The sequence below is a fragment of the Aegilops tauschii genome, chromosome 1 (assembly GCF_002575655.3).
Source record: "Aegilops tauschii subsp. strangulata cultivar AL8/78 chromosome 1, Aet v6.0, whole genome shotgun sequence".
Taxonomy (NCBI): Eukaryota; Viridiplantae; Streptophyta; class Magnoliopsida; order Poales; family Poaceae; genus Aegilops; species Aegilops tauschii.
In genome coordinates, this window is record NC_053035.3 from 377,709,896 (window position 1) to 377,721,499 (window position 11,604).

Below are 11,604 nucleotides of genomic sequence, written 5' to 3' on the forward strand. Positions count from 1 at the left end.
GAATTGTTCCTTTTAACGACTCATGCTTCTCCCACATTGCTTCATACCGGAAAGTGCATCCATGGGGAGGCTCTTGCCCGTGCCCAAGGTCAAGAAGCAGCGGACTGTGGTCTGACGTCGCCGCCGTTAAATGCTTGAGGCTGGCTGATGGGAACCGAGCTAGCCATTGTGCACTTACCAGCGCACGGTCGAGTATAAGTTCCTCCATCATGTAAATAAATAAATAATATATTCATTTGAACATAGAAAAAAAATCAATTCATGGGTCGTACCAAACCAGCCCATTAGTATCTGCTGTAGCGGTGGGATCGTAATGCTCGCTATAGGAGCAATATAGCAGTGCTGACTGCCAGTTCTAAATAAAATGCAGTGCCCACTGCCTACTTTCTGGGCATTTCCTATTTGGCGCTGCAGGCGCCGGTTATAGTTGTTCGAAATCACTAATTGAGGAGCGCTCCTCGCAACGATTAGTCGGGGAGCGCTCCCCGCGCTCCAAGTGTCACGCGCGGAGCGGTCGTGAGACTTTTCCGAGGTGCTCCGCGCGCGACACTTGTCGCGCGCACGGCGTCTCCCGTGTTTTCCGGTTTCCCTTTCTGGTTTTTCCTTTTTTCACTTTACTCCTTATACTTTTAATGTTTTGTAAAACCTGTTGATCTGTTTTGAGATCTGTTTCTCTCTGGTGTGGGCGAACCGTCGTGGAGCACTGTTCTTTCTTTGCCGTCGTCTCCGCCCGTCGCGGCCGCCGCTCTTGTCGCGTGGTTACGGCGGCCCTTGTCCCGGCCGCCGCGCTTGTTGCCTGCTCTTACGGCGGTCCTTCTTTAGCGTTGACCGCGCTTCCCCGTTCGCGATATCGCCGTTCCCTACCGGTTGCCTTCATGGGCTCCCTGTTTCCCTTTCTCGTTTCTCTTTTTGTTCCCATTATATTTCCGGGATATGGAGATTTATGGGGTAGTTACGGGTGGGGACTACCAACACTATCAGATGTCAAGTTTCAACTGGGTTTTGTGGGATTAGTTCTTGATAATCATTGTGTTCCTTGCAGTTATGGCTTGTCCTTTTTGCCGTATGCCTGGTGGCCCGTGTTCTTCTGTAGATGGGTTCAGTGTGGTCCTGGATTGGCGTTGTTGGAGGCGTGTTGTAAGAATATCATTTTATAATTGTTCAATTTTTGGCACACACGCTTATTTCTTTTGGTGCTGCTCATGCTGTTTAGGTTTTGATTATGATCCTTGCTTTGATTTGTTGTGCAATATGTTCCGTGCAGTGTTAGAGCTCATCTTGCTCGTTACATCGAGGAGTGTAGAGCTTTAGCCATAAGGAGGGGTGACGAAGATACTGATATTGCTCTTCAGTGCAATGAGGGTTATTTGTATGGTGTTCTGTTTAGTCATGGACGGTTGAGGAGCAAATTCCATGGTCCATCCTGGGAACGATTGGTCAGTGATTATGGTGTTCGTCCTCGTGATATAATGACCATTAGGCTTGAACATTATGGAACGTGGATTGGTATTGATTTTTACCGTGTTGGTCGTGGAGATGCGTTGTCTCCTTTACCGTCTGTTGGTAAGGTTTATTTTTAAGGAAGTTTTTAGCTTGTTTTATTGCACATGATGATTTTTCTGTTCCCTTGAGCCTGTGTAATTATATTTTGTAGCTCTTGATGGTTTGAGCGACTCCGAGATGGAACTTGTTGGGAGTTGTTATTACACCCATGGTGTTTTTCTTAATTATTAGCAGATGTATTTCATGAGGTGTCAACTCTTTGATGATGTCTACATACCCTGTTGTCCTTTTGTTCACAAGATTGATTCCATGAATGTTAATGGTCATCATACGGTCAGATTTTTTTCCACTGTTTTTTCTTTGTTTCTGTTTATTTATTTATTTTTATTATCTCTTCTATTTATAGTTTTGAATTTTTGTTCTATTTCTGATAGCTTGATGTTTTTTGTCAGGTTATTCCTGGTATTGTTGTGAGGAGTTTGAAGAAGTTTGTGACTTTTCCTAGGACTGGCGTTTTAACCCTTGAAGTTACTTTGGAATCTGGTGATGATGATATATATGTGAGCACTCCTTGCTCCTACTTCATTGGCTTGGGTAGTAGAATGGTGTTTAAATAGGAAGGTTTCAGTGATTTTCTCCAGGCATCGTCTATTGAAGTAAACAGCTTGGTGCTGATAACTTTCAAAGAGCGTGATGGGAGGCTTGTTGTTATCTTCAATCTTCTGCCGCAGTGATGTTAGTTATAGCCTTTGAACATAAATGGATTTTGTTTAAAAATCTATGCTACAGTTTAATGTTACCTAGATATATGAAACGATATGAACCTAAGTGTTCATTGCTGTTGTATGTTTGTAGAAGAGGTATGGCTGTGCATCTCTTTTAAAGATGTTTTTTCGGACCAATGTTATTTAATTGGGGTCATAGTTATCAATACAGTAGAGGCACGTGTGTTGTTTACTCTGAAGCACGGCTGTGCATCTCTTTTATGTGAGGCATGTGGATTAAGCAAATGAAGGCACGGAATTGAAGTCAGTGCAGGCACGGTCGTGAGGAGGCATGGGTATACTGAGAGGTACGTGTGTGCAGCGCCAAAGTTGTATGGGCGAGATACTATGGGTTTCATGCGAGAGGCACGTGTGTGTAGCACGTAGAGTTACTGTTGGTTTTATGTGAGGCACGTGGATTGAGCAAAACGGAGGCATGGAATTATAGTCAGTACAAGCACAGTTGTGGAGGTACGGGTATACTGAAGACGCGTCTGTGCGGCACCAAAGTTGCATTGGCGATCACGCGTGCGGAGCACGTAGAGTTACTGTGGGTTTCATGTGAGGCACGTTGATCAAGCAAACAGAGGCACGGAAGTGAAGTCAGTACAAGCACGGGTGTGTGGAGGCACAGTTTTGAACCCTCTTGCTGCTGTCAAGATTCTAGAGGCACGGATGTACGACAGTAGAGGCATCGGTCCAAATATCTGGTTAGAGGGGCTCGGTTGTGGATGCACAGGTGTGAAGTCTCTAGGGTCACAGGTGCGTGGCACCACAGGCATGGATTGAGTAGACACTTAGTGAGCCACACTTGTACATAGGTCAGTTGCACACAATAGTGTAGTTTTGTGGCATCGTGCAGAACTGGTGTACGGAGAGGAACCTGTGTGCAATAGCAAGGATGTTCTGAATGGACGGAGCGGTGTTTGATGTGAAATGGAGGCAAGGATTTTTTTCAATGTGGTTAAAGTAACAAAGTTCTCGTCGCTTGTGACTGTGTACCAAATGATCTTCTGCAATATTTATGAATTGTTCACGCCAATGTTTAATAAGCATTGTACTGAAAGTTTACAACGATATCATCACATATTCTTGTAAATGCACGATGCATCTTGTAAAGGTTGAGTATGAAAATTATAATACAATATCGTGCGAGATATCTCTCGTTCTATAATCATGGATACAATATATGCTTGCTCAGTACTGGGACATAACTTACTAATTGCATTTAGACATGCAAAACGTAGTATGCATTTGTACATGAGCACACCACTGTGTTCAAAGTTCAAACGTAAAATAGTAATACAATACACACAACATCTTTGAGCAACAACAAATATATTTACAACATAGGTTCATACAATCTAAATTATGATAATAGTAGTTCCTACTAGTTTAATGTAGACATCCATTTTCTCGCAATTTACCAACCACTGTTTCCCTTCCGGCGCTTCCAGCCGCTGGAAGATCCCTCGTCATTGCTCTTACATGGGCGGAGTCTTTCTTTCATTGGTTGTTGGCGGAGGTGACGTAGCCCGTTCTTGATGATTAGGATTCTACGGTACAACTCGTAGCTAACATACCCGTCCTTTGCCGCGTACTCAAGGTGTATCGGGGAAAGTGGCTTCCACTCCCAGAACTGGTGCTTCTCCTTTGGGAATGATTTCTTCATGTTCTTATATGAGGGGTCGATGATGGCCGATGCAAGGTCACCCATGGAGTCCCTTTCTCCACCACCCTTGATGCAGAATAGCCTCTGGATGTCGACGTGGTGCTCGTCTGGAATTTTGATCCATGCACGGGCAAGCATGGTCTTGTCGTTCCTGGTGTCGACGCTAGTGAAAGTTACCGCTTTCCGTTGCAGGAAGTCAACTAACGCCTAGGAGCGCCCGGATCTGCTGTAGTGGTATACAAGGACATGCTCGCGCATGGCAAGTTGGACGACGGCGATCCCTTGTCGTATGTAACTGCTCTTACGTGTGTACTCGAGGTCGAGGCCGACGAACTTGTTCTTCTCCTCCTTTAGCCATTCTTCGTACTTTTTGATGATCCGCTCCACGGTCCTTGGGTCGTTGGTGTACACCACCTCGAGCACGGTTGTACCGTGGGTACTGATGTGTTCGGTGAGTGTTGTTAGTTTCCCGTCGTCCATGGCTGGAGGTGTGCGGTGGTGAACTGCGGCCAGCAAGAAACTTTCGAGGAAGAGGATGAAATGGAGTCGGAAAAGTGAAAGGGTTCTTTTGTCGTGCAAAAAAGGAAACCGCCAAAGAGCAGTTGCTAGTCACGTGGCGGTTCCAGGCGTAGAATTTCGGAAACAGGGGTTTGTTTTATCTGTTTTTTTTAGATTTTCACTTCTCTTGTTCATTGAATTTTTTATTCATTGCGTGCTGCCTGCGTGATCCATCTTTGGCTGTGAAAGTAGTTGTGTAAACGGTAGAACACTCAGCAGATGCATGGTCGTGCCTTTGTTGTGAAAACGTTTTTTCAATTAATAATCTTCCTTGGTTAGGGAGGCACGGTTTTTATGTTATTCGGTGCACAAGTGTGTGTTTAGGAAAAGTTGAAGTAAATTTAGTTTGGACTTGAAAACGGAGTCCTGTTTGGTTTTTAATTGAGATATGTTTCACTAGATGGTTTGAAAAGTTTGATAACATGGCATTGCTAGAGGTTTTGAATCACAAAATGAATCTTTTTGTTTTTTGGTTTTTTGAATTGTGAACTTTTCAAAGGATAAGAACTACATTTTTTCGAATGAATCATTTCGATAGTTCAAACAACATTTGTTTCAAAGGATCATTCCGATGGTTGAAACAGCAAGTTGAGTGTCCGTAAGAGCTACATAAGTTGCAAAAGATCATTCCGATAGTTCAAGCAACCACATGGTCCATAATAATTACATTACTCTACCATCCTAACTAGCAAACTTATAGTAATCAGTGTTTTGCTTCTGGAGGCATCATCATGAAACGAGCGTTGAACATTCTAGGAGATACACTGTTTACTTCCATTTTAGGTGCTGGTTCCGACGGAATCTACATAATGCGCTGAATGATGATGGACACAGAACGGTCATGGCGCTCTTTGAAAGTGATTAGAACAACGTTATTTTCAACGAAGGATGCAGCTGATATGAAGTCTCTGAAAGAAGACTTTTCTATTACCATCCTGCCGTCGTTTTTGGAGATGTAGTACGATGAAGGAGTGAGGACATGTGTAGGTTCATCAGGAGCTTCAAGGGTTACCCTGCCATTGGTTGGCATGTCCACCCATCTCTTCAGTGTTGAGACAACGCTCCTCGGAATTTTCTAGAAGAAAATCGAAATTAAATAGAAATTAAAACCGTTGATTTGTCACTTGGACAATAAATAAAATAATGTCTGAATATGGTGAGTGCACAAACATTAAGAAATTCCATATTGGAAGTAATATAATTCCTGGCATGTTCAGGTTTGTGTGTAAACAGATAAAACAACATATTAAGAGAACAATGGAAGTTTTGTTGTTTTAGGTTTGAATAAATAGGTTCTTTATAATTTTACATATAAGCAATATTGCGTCAGTATTGTTTATATTACATATGAACAAAATACGTTTGGTATTTTAACAAGGACAGTTGCAACCAGCCATGACGTAGTCTTTGGTGTTAGTGGGAGTCAAGACATGGACAAATGGACAGCAACGGATGAAAGTATCTCCGAAAAGGCATTGCAGAAAGAATCGTGTCTGGTCGTAGGTAAGCTCAATATCCTTAGAGTAGACACAATAGTGAACATGGTCGAAATCGTCAGAAGAAAGATCGTCGAGAGCTAGAAAAAGAAAAAGATTTTAAAGTTAGATAAAGTTATATCCAACACGGTGTTAATATTATTCAGTTCGATTCATGCATATAAAATTACAACGAAAGAAGATAAGTTTGTAATATAAAAATATAGCGAAAGAAGATAAGTTTGTAATATTAAATACCTACCAACGGTGGGTAATGGAAGCAGCCTTTTGTCATCCCGATATGTTTGTATTTCGAGATTGAGACCCTCGTCCAGCTGCCTCTCACTGTAGTTGTACAGCTGTGCTGCTTCCCAGCGGAGTCTTCTACGTGCCTATCCTGCCTCACATACTTTTTGTGAGGCACGGTTATACATGCTGAAAAGCATGCTCGTGGTTCTGTGTTTTTTTAATCACATGTTTAATCAGACATGGTTGGGTGTTTCTTTAGGAGATGATCGGTGATGATGTGATTAGATGCACGGTCGTTGTAACAGGAGAGGCATGGTCGATATGTCGGGGGATGCAAATTGACGGGAGGCATGATGGTTCCTAATGAGAGGCACGTTTGCATCTGAAATCGCGTCACGGTTCGTGACTTTGGTATTGCAATTTTTTTTCAGGCAGTCGTTGACCCAGGGGAGTCACTGTTTTTATGTACGCTGGCTTCAGGCGGGAATATGTATGATAGCCCACGGTTATATGTATGTCAGAAGCATGGACGTGCTTTTGTTTTGTCAATGTTTCTGGTGGTATGCAGACATGGTGCGTTGATGTTACTGAGGTTTGTCTTTAACCAAAGTGGAGGCACGCGTGTGGCCTTTGTTCTGGCGAACCGCGCTTCTATTTTTGTTCACTCCCAGTGTACTACCTCCGTCTAGGTGAATAAGTCATTCGCGTGGTTCTAGGTCATCGATTTGAGGAATTAAATTTATGTTATATGTCATGAAAAGTATATCACCAGATTTCTACAATGATGTAGTTTCTAAATACATATTTTTTGTCACATATAATACATATGTGACAAAAAATATGTATTTACCAAAATGGAGGTAGTAGTATTTGTACGACAGGGTCATCTCGTTTGCCTCTTCGCATTGTTCTCTCGGTCAAAAGATGTGCTGGTGACCGATGGGATGGCTATTAATTGTTAGTATTTATTATGCCAGATACCGTGCTAGAGTTAACCTAGAGGCTCCTCGATTACAGCGTGGCAGTCGTGACTTTTGAAGTGCATGGTTTCACGAGCTGCAGAAGCACAATCGTCCATTCACCGTTTTCGGTGCAATTAAATGGGCGCATGGTAACTGAGTCGTCTCTCCGCAAGGTTAAGTAGTGGTCTATTCCTGGAGGTTATCGCGTCTTATTCCCTCCAGAGAAGTGCAGGTAGTTCCCGTCATCCTCGCCTCATACGAGAAGCACAGTCAAACTCCATTGTCGTCTCTGCCTCGGTTCCATGGACGACTTCAGGAACACTATTGAGCGTCTCTTTATAGATGCTGATGGTAATACCAAGCTCGAGGTGTTGTACACCAACGAGCCCTACAAGGTGGAGGAGATTCTTACTCTCTATTAGGAATGGCTGCGTGAGGACAGGTACAAGTTTGTTGGTCTTGATCTGGAGTACACACGAGAGGATTATTTTGATCGTAGTAGAAAAGTCGCTGTTATGCAACTGGCGATGCGCAAGCATGTTCTTGTCTATCACTTGTGCAAGGCCAGGACGGAGTGCGCTGCTCTGAAGGATTTCCTTTGGAACAAAGGTATAATTTTCGCTAGTGTCGACGTCAGGAACGATAGGGATGTTCTCGCAAACAGTTACCTCAAAATCCCAAGAGAGTGCCACATCGACATTCAAGAGGAGCTCATGATCAAAGGAGGCAATCTAAGGGATTCCATGGCAGATTTGGCAGGAGCCGTCATAAACAAATCTTACTTGAGTATGAAGTCGTCTTTTCCACAAGGTCTGCATGACTATTGGGAATGGAAGCCGCTTTCCCTTGAACACCTGAAATATGCGGCAATCATAAGTGAAAATTTCATTTTTTATGATTTTCTGTCTTTATATTTTTGTTTTATTGCAACAATAGTACTTTTTCCACTTTACGTATATCTTCATTCTCATCCGCTTTTTATTTTAGGATGGGTATGTCAGCTACGAGCTCTACCGCTGAGTTCTGTCTATGAAGGACATGATGCATCCTCGTTGTCTTCCCGACCCCGGACGCCGTTGATGCTTTTGAGGAGAACTCCAACTGAGTAGAATGGTCCTGGTGGTCTGAGCAGAGTGGACTCCTGGAAGACTTTCATTTCTTTTTTTGTATAATTAATGAGTACTTTTAGTTCAAACCTATGGAGTACCATCTCATGTTATGTGAATATAATTTCTTATGTTTTTTCATGTTACAAGTTCATTGTTGACGTTTGCGCGAGTTCATGTATATTTAGAAAACCTGTTGAAGTGGCGCATATGTATTGTTTGGGAGAAGCGCGCTTTGTGTTTGGCTTATATTCAGTGCCGTTTGTTTGTGTTTGTATTGTTGTCTTTTACACGTTCACACAAGAGAGGCACGTCTGCTAACATACGAGGCAACATTTTAGTTTCGTGTCTTTGTGTGCTTTAGGACCGTGCCTCAAGAATCCGGACATCCGTGTCTGTTCAGGCTTCACTTCCGTGGCTTCTTTCCATCTATGTATGTACATCCGTGACACACGCCATGTCTGTAATGTGCTGGTTTCACACGACAGTTCCTCTTGACACTACACAACCGTGCCTTTGCCACCACTCTTTTGTGCATCCAGGTGGTTTGTACCCGTGCCTCGACAACTATGAGAAGCTGCAATTCCGTGCCTGTATACGTTGTAATTCCGTGTCTCCTGTACGTGCATTTGCGTGTCTCAGGCGTCATGCTGGCTGTGACTCTACGTGCCTCTGGTGACAGACGCCCGTCCGTGAGGGGACGCGTATGTATTGTTTGGGAGAAGCGTGTTTTTTGTTTGGCTTATATTCACCACCGTTTGTTTGTGTTTTCTTCGGGACCGTGCCTCTAGAAGCCCGGCATCCGTGTCTGTGGAGGCTTCACTTCCGTGGCTTCTTTTCCGCTATTCATGTACCTCACGTGACACACGCGATGTCTCTATGTGGTGGTGTCACACGGTAGTTTCTCTTCAGACTACACAACCGTGCCTCTGCCACCACTCTTTTGTGCGTCTAGGTGGTTTGTACCCGTGCCCCGAGAACGCTAATTCCAAAGCCGTACCTGTGCGCCAAAAGCCGCAATTCCGTGCATGTATACACTTCAGTTCCGTGCGTCATGTACCTGCATTCGCTTGTCTCAGGAGACACGCTGGCTGTGACTCTACGTGCCTGTGGTGCCAGACGCCCGTCCGTGAGGGGATGCGGTGGCTGTGACTCGTCATGCCTGTGCTTCTACACGCCCGTCCCTCTGGACACTTTAAAACTGTGGCTCTTTCACTTCTCCCGTTGATTCGCTGCTTGTATTTGATGTATCCTCACGTGATACACGTCATGAGTCTATGTGTCTGTAGTGTCACATGGCTGTCCCTCTTGAGAGTTTGCAACCGTGCCTCTTGAACAGAGTGTTCTTACCGATGCCTCTGCCACCTCTCTTTTTTGCATCCAGAGGATTTGTATCCAGAGGATTTGTATCTGTGCCTCGAGAATGCCAATTCGAAAACCGTGCTTGTGCGTCGGAGAAGCTGCAATTCCATGTCTGTACGCAGAGGGTGTGTAGCCGTGGCTCGAGAACGTCAATTGCAAGGCCGTATTCGTGCCTTGCCAAGCCGACGCACGTGCCTGTAGAGGCTACGTTTCCGTGCCTTCGTTGCCTGCATTCACGTGTTTCCGGCGAGTTGCTGCCTGTATCTCTACGTGCCTGTGGTGATACCCGTGCCTGTGGAATAGACACGTATGTGCGTCGTGTGCCTGCATACCCGTGCCTGATAGACACGTATGTGCGTCTTGTGCCTGCATACCCGGGCCTCACGTGAAACCAGCCTTGACTATCGAGGGACAGATGTTGTGAATCTAGCTAGATGAGGCATAGATGAGTTTTGGCCTTCGGATCTAAGGTGTACGGCTATTTGTTTGTTTGCTTCATTGGATTCTTCCGTCGGTGGTCTTTGTTCAAAGGAGGAATTGATGACCGATGTGCCGGCTGTTCGATGTGACTATTCCGTGTGTCAGTTACCGTAAAATAAAGTTAGAGGCTCCTCGATTTCTCCACGGCTTCAAATATTTGTGCACAGCCGTGACTTTACGAAGTGCATGGTTTTATGAGCTTTGGAAGCACATACGTCTATTCGCTGTTCCTAGTTCACACGTTAATGCGCATTGTAACTCAAACGTCCCTCGCCAAGGTTAAATACTGGCCGTGTTTGTGAGGTCTTCACGTCGTATTGTAGCCACAGAACATCAGTCAGTTCCCACCCTCCTCGCCACTCCCCAACCTTGTCGCAGGGTCTCGGGAATCTCCATTGGCACCTTGCTGCTCGCTGCCATGGACGACTTTTTGAACACCACCGAGTACCATCCTATAGTTGCCGATGGTAACACGAAGCTCGACGTGTGGTACACCAACGAGCCTGGCAAGGTGGAGGAGATCATTGGCTTGTACGAGGACTGGTTGCGCGAGGAGAAGCACAAGTTTGTTGGTCTCAGTATGGAGTTCACGCGAAAGGATTGTTACGGGCGTAGAAAAGTCGCCGTCATGCAACTGGCTATGCGGAATCATGTTTTGCTCTATCACTTCTGCAGGGCCAGGACGGAGTGCCCTGCCCTGAAGGATTTCCTTGAGAATAGAGGTTTAACTTTCTCTAGTGTGGGCGTCAGGAATATTAGAGATGCTCTTTTTCAAGATCTCATCAGAATTCTAGAAGGGTACCACATCGACATCCAAGAGAAGTTTATGATCAAAGGCGGCGAAGAAAGGGACTCCATGGAGGACTTAGCAGGAGCCATCATTGACGAATCTTATTCGAAGCTGGAGTCATCTTTTCCAGAACTTCTTCGTCACTACTGGGATTGGAAGCCACTTACTTTTGATCACCTGAAATATGGAGCTACTGTAAGTGAAGATTTCATTTTCGTTAGTTTCTGCCTTTGTTGCTAGAACAATACTTGTTTTTTTGTATATTCATGTTTTCATTTGCTTTTCCTTTAGGAAGGGTATGTGAGCTATGAGCTATACCGCCGGTTTCTGTCGATGAGGGACATCCTGCATCGTCGCTGTCTTCCTGATCTCAGATGGCGAGGACGTTTCTGAGGAGTAGTCCAGGTGGAAGTGCTGGCAAGATGGATTGTGTGATGAATTGGTTATTTCATAGTTATTGTATGGGGTAATATTACATAGACTGATGAATTTGTAATTGTGGTTGTTTTATTTTGAACCGGATGGAGTTGACTAGTTTGGAAATTTAAGTTTATTTCATTCCATTATGTTTTTCTTGATTGGGTGCCTTCAAGAATATTTTCCTCTATGATTTTTTGCTACGAGTTGGTATAAGATGAGATGTATTAAGGGGAGCACTCAGATGTGCACTTTCGTGATTCTAG